The following is a 6,000-nucleotide window of genomic DNA, read 5'->3' on the forward strand; positions in this document are numbered from 1 at the left end:
GATCAAAAAACAGTCCGGAAGTTACCGAAGGATGCTATGACGTCACGTTCTCCGGAAACTTCGTGAACATTTGGAAACAGTGTGTGAACAATGACGAGATTCGAATCAGAGAGCGATTTCAGCAGCAATGAAATTGAGCGTTTTCATTCCAATATTGCCGAGGACGAGTCGGAGGATGATGGTAATCTATACTATGGAGTTTCTGGCCCCGAGCCATATAAATTTGAGCCACTTGCAAGTGCAAGAAAACGGCCTATTTCGTGTACAAGTGGCAGGACTGACTGCCAGCTCAGGGAGGACGGAAACCTCCCGTGGAGCAGAAGGGCGAAAGCTCGCTCGATCTTTATTTTCAGTGAATACAGACCGTGAAAGCGTGGCCTCGCGATCCTTTTGACGTTTTGGGTTTTAAGCAAGAGATGTCAGAAAAGTTCCCACAGGGATAACTGGCTTGTGGCGGCCAAGCGTCAATAGAGACGTCACTTTTTGATCCTTCGATGTCAGCTCTTCCTATCATTGCGAAGCAGAATTTGCCAAGCGTTGGATTGTTCACCCACTAACAGGGAATGTGAGCTCGCAAGAATAAGATAAGTTTGGTGTAATTTGAGCTTTTATTCATCGAGTTATGAATGTTTCAAGTTGAGGGCGCCTGGCGCATATGGCCGCGGGCACCATGGCTCGATCTAGGCCGCGGCGTTTTTTTCCACAAAGATGGTTAAAAAAATCATTTTTCATCCCAATAAAAGGTCATCATCACATTCCTGACTTGTTAAGCTGTCGGATTATGTAAAGATTGTTCGTGGATGGCTGAATACTACGGTTTTATGACTGACAAAATAATTTGAAATAATGCCGTGAATTCCTGTGGTGAAGAGATTTTTGCTTCGATAGACGTTGCGGGTTTTCGTTTTAAAGTCAATTCAAATTCTGTTTTCGGTTTTCGCAGTCGCTTAACACTCGGTAGTTGTGAAGTTTGCAAAATTCCAATATTTTATAAGGTTTATATTCGATGGCGCGCAGGACATAGGGCGCCTTGACTAGATGCAAGGCCGCAGCGCTTTTTCCACAAAGATATTGTTTACAAGTTTAAAAGGCAGGGAAAATTGGCCCGTTTTGTTTGTACAAATCTTATCCACTGCCAGCGAATGTTTGATTCCTTTAGGAATCGGTGGGAGTAATTACCCGTTTTCCAGCCATTTTCACAAAACATGATGTACAAATATCCAAATAACTTTGTTCTACAATAATTCAAAATAAAAAAAGGATAATATAGACAGTTGAAAGCTAAAAAAAAGCGAAAGAACGGCCCGCTCAACTGGACACTTCAATGAAAGAGTGAGCTTCCGCTTTGTTTTGGAGAACGTGACGTCACCATCCATATATGGCACATGGCTGTTTTTTTTTCAACAGCCTCGAGAAATAACTTCGGAGTTAAATTTCATTAGTTTTCCCAATAGTTAGGCAACGACAATAGTTTGCATTGAACTATTTAATGCACATATAATCATATTGATAAATTTTCAGAACATGTTTGGTGACCCGCAACCTGGTCTTTAAGTCACATCTGAAACATGGTGTAGTAAAATCAGACTTAGCTTTTGCACAACTGTTGCAGTAAAACTGCTACACAAAGTACAGAGAAGGATCAGCAATCCACCGGCATTCTAAATACCGTGACACCATTTGCTGTATACATTGGGATGATAGTGTTTGCAGAGACGAGAAAGCGACAACTTATTGACAAGCTTCATGAGAATGGTATCAGCATTTCGTATGACAGGGTATTAGAAATATCTGCCCAGTTAGGCAAATCTGTTGTAAACCAGTATGTGGAAGAAGGAGTTGTGCATCCACCAGTTCTACGCAAGCGAATTTTCACCACCTCTGCTATGGACAATATTGATCACAATCAAACAGCAACCACAGCTAGTACATCCTTTCATGGTACAAGCGTTTCAATGTTCCAGCATCAAAGTACGGATAACAGAGAAGTGCATGCCCCGCCCAAAGTTGTGGACTGCAGGGCAGACATGGAATGTATGTGATGAAGCGTCAGTAATCTTCACGAAACTCAGTCAGTGCCCATCAAATATTGAGGAATCCGATCTAGAAATCCTGGAGAAATTTGTGGTCCTGATGTACGACAGATCAAGTTCAGTTGCGTCAGTGAATGAGGCGCAGCTTGCTCTCTTTGCACGAAAGCAGAGGTCATACGATTTAATTCCACCAACACAAGGAGCACTCACGGAACATGCCAAGCGAGATGCATATCAAGCAGGACACATTTGGAGCCAGGCAATAGTCCGCCAGCCAGAAGCTCAGTGTCTGTCCGAGTGGGGTTGGTTCAAAGAAGCCGACTCGTGGAAGGTCTTCTGGACTGCCCTTGCTCCCATAGCTAAAAGCTGCAAGGAGTTAACGAAATGTGGATACAAGACACAATGTAGTGGAAGGTGCAAATGCTATCGTTACGGACAAAGTTGTACCCCACTATGCAGTTGTTCTTGTCAGACCCAATCAGAACAATGAACATTACAGGGCAGAAAAACATGGCGGCCATCTTGGAAAATTGCCACCATATTGAATTTTAAGTGGCTCGCAGTTGTATCTCATAAAGTGACCTAAAATAAATATTTCTGCCAAATTTCATGCTTGAATCATTCTTTGAACGATTGTTATCCGTTCTTATTTTGGGTGGTCGTCTGGCGGCCATCTTGGAAAATGGCGGCCATGTTGGAATTTCAAGTGGCGAGCACTTTTTTCTCATAAAGTGACATAAAATAAATATTCCTGCTTGTATGATCATTTGAACGATTGATCTTGTTATCTGCTCCACGATGTGGTTAAACACCGATCCAGACGTCGACGTGACGTGACCCAGATCGACGATAAAACACCGCACCGACCGCACCGCACGTACCTCGTACTTGAACCCACTGGCGCTGCTCTCGATACTGCACCCTGGTGAACTCAGCAAATCGGCTTCAACCACAAGCAAGCTGAGATCGCCACAAACTCGAACTTCTGGAAAGAAAATAAAAATCGAGTTCTCTCCCAAGTCCAATTAAGAAACCAAACCATCCTGCTTTGTACAAGGGATAAAACCACACGACTTAAAACAACACCGAACAATAGCCAAAGGGAACCAATAACAACAACATAATAATAATAATAATAATAACAATAATAACAATAATAATAAGATAACACGTTGTGAGAAACACGACGAGATCCCCTCCCAACGTCCATGTCCTGAGACCGCCATTAAACTACTCAACCAATGTTAGATGAGGAGAAAGTGGATAAACACCATCCATCCATCCATCCAAGGCCTATTTATGAGCTCTCACTCGTGCACGTAAAATGATAACAACGAAAGACCACCGTTGCCTTTCTTTCAGCCTTCACTATTTATTTCACTCAAAACGCTGTGAGAAATTATTACCGTCACATGTTTCGTCGTTAAAATTAATAATAATATAATCTTCTTCTTCTTCTTCTTCTTCTTCTTCTTCTTCTTCTTCCTCTTCTTCTTCTTCTTCTTCTTCTTCTTCCTCTTCTTCTTCCTCTTCTTCTTCCTCTTCTTCTTCCTCTTCTTCTTCCTCTTCTTCTTCCTCTTCTTCTTCCTCTTCTTCTTCCTCTTCTTCTTCCTCTTCTTCTTCCTCTTCTTCTTCCTCTTCCTCTTCTTCTTCCTCTTCCTCTTCTTCTTTCTCTTCCTCTTCCTCTTCCTCTTCCTCCAATTATCAAAATCGGTGTTTCGTTTACCGCGTAAACTGCATCGTTTACCTTCAATCGGTAATGGAATGTTCTTTTGAATTCTTTCGACTAAACGAAGTTCCCGTGGCGTCGGAGTGACGACGGTCAATGGCAGCGAATGTCATGGCAAGCAAAGACAAGGAGGGAAGTACTGCATTGTTTTTTTTTTTTTTAGCATTTTTACAAAGCACTGCTCAGCAGGGAGTTCAATAACCAAGCAGCTTGCTATCGCTTGCCAAGCCAGCCGTTCCTTATGGAGGAAATGCTTTCCTTGAATGCTTAAGCCGCTTGGCGAGCGCTCTACAAGCTGTTCGGTAATAGAGCACAATAATTACACATGCCGGGTGAACATGGAATAACTCGACCTGGGACGACAGTGTGCCGAACATACACCGCTCAATTTATTTATTTTTGGTCAGCTTTCATTTTACCACAAACACACACGCAGAGACTGAGGGGGATGTCGGCCTGAATAATTCCTTTAACTTCTACTCACTTTGATAATAACTCTTAATTGAACCAGAAAATACCTCAAATAACCATTCAGGCAACAACAACAACTCTTACAACTCATCTTCAAAAGTGTGGGTTCAAAAAGAGGAAGAAGAAGAGGAATAAATCGGCCAATAGGAAGGGGAATGTGAATGCTTGAGTTGGTGACCATTCAATCATCAGCTGGACAACTTCCGTCATCGAAGTTTCGACCCTTTAAATCTCAACAACGGGTCCACAACTTTTGACAGTTGTGAATTAAGTACTATTTGTTCCATTTTAATTAATTGCCTCCTTTCCCAGAAAGGTAAACAAGAGGGGGAACACTCAGTAGAGTGCAAAACCTCCACCGCCAATACTGCTGGGTCACTTAAGTGAACCTGATATCCTATTCATTGCAGGTCAAAACGGATCAGACTCTACGGAACCACGATTGAATAAACTAAACTAGATTGACGCGCATGTAGAAATGCCCCAAAAAAAAAGAAAATCGAAATTTTTTTTGAAAAAAAAGTTGCAAAAAAATCTGTTTGTTTGTTTTCTCTAACAAATTTATTTATTTTTTTGGTTGGAAATCACTTAAAACATGTAGAAATGCAAAAACAAAAATTCCCATATTTTTTTGAAATGGCCGCCATAGCGGCCATTTTGGACTTTGGACCAAGTCCAAAATCTAATGGCATAATCTTTGGACCATACCTAACCCCCCCACCAAGTTTCGTCGAAATCCGTCCAGGAGTTTTTCTGTAATACTGTTCACAAACAAACAAATAAACCAATGTCACCCGTAGGGTGACCCGTATCTTGCCAAAAGGTGACCACGTGTGACTTCTTTAAGGTCACACTGAGGTGAACAGAGCTGCTGTCCACCAGGAGCGACTCCTTGAGGAATATCTGCCTACGAGAGATTCCGATGAGAATCGTTCTACAGAGTAACCATGAAAAATATGTGTTTCCCTCATAACGTCACTAAATGACGTCATAATGTCTCAAGCTTGACATATCTATAAAGCACTCATCGAGGTGTTCAATTTGAGGTACTACACGATATAGTTCCTAAAACTTGAAAATTTGACATTGGGGTCAAATATGTTTGACCTCAGGCGCTAACCATGAAGGTCAAGGCCAATCACCACCAAAAACTAATCAGCTGAGCACCAGACCATGAACTATATTCCCATGAAGTTTGAAGACGATCCGATCAAAATTACTCAAAAAATAAGGGTTTCGTCGACTCCCCTAATTTGCGACAAAGTGACCTTGACCTTTGACCTTGACCTTCAAAATTGTATGTGCTGAAAGGGACCTCTATAGGCCTCTGATATGCGAAGTTACAAAAGTTTCCAATGATAACTGTGCTCTGCAGAATTTTTTATACGTGATTACAGACAAAAAAACAAAAACAAAAAAACATACAAGCTGACTAACATATCTTGCAAAAACTTCGTTTTGGCAAGATAACAAACAAACAAACAGACAGGGGTGAAAACAGTAACCTCCGTCCATCTTGGATGGCGGAGGTTAATATATATATATATATATATATATATATATATATATATATATATATATATATATATATATATATATATATATATATATATATACAAATCTCGCATAAGCATGTAAAACCGTGTCCTGGGACTTATGACTCACCTTTTAGAACCAGAGTAACACGAAGAAACAGAAAGAATGTTTGAAAATGAGGTCTCGGCAGTCTTTCATGCTTTCTCAAAATGCAGTGTATATGAAACATCA

General features: G+C 41.0%; 1 protein-coding gene across 1 annotated transcript in view; it reads right to left on the reverse strand.

Moving 5' to 3' along the window:
- AKAP12 (A-kinase anchoring protein 12) overlaps window positions 1–3,018 on the reverse strand; it is a 61,712-nt gene extending 58,694 nt beyond the window's left edge. Inside the window, exon 1 of the mRNA XM_085888562.1 lies at window positions 2,915–3,018. The gene's annotated coding sequence lies outside the window, so the exon portion shown is untranslated. The remainder of the gene's footprint in view (window positions 1–2,914) is intronic.
- Between the last annotated feature and the right edge of the window lie 2,982 nt (window positions 3,019–6,000).

The sequence above is a fragment of the Eptatretus burgeri genome, chromosome 7 (assembly GCF_056783735.1).
Source record: "Eptatretus burgeri isolate ZD-2024b chromosome 7, Ebu_testis_v1, whole genome shotgun sequence".
Taxonomy (NCBI): Eukaryota; Metazoa; Chordata; class Myxini; order Myxiniformes; family Myxinidae; genus Eptatretus; species Eptatretus burgeri.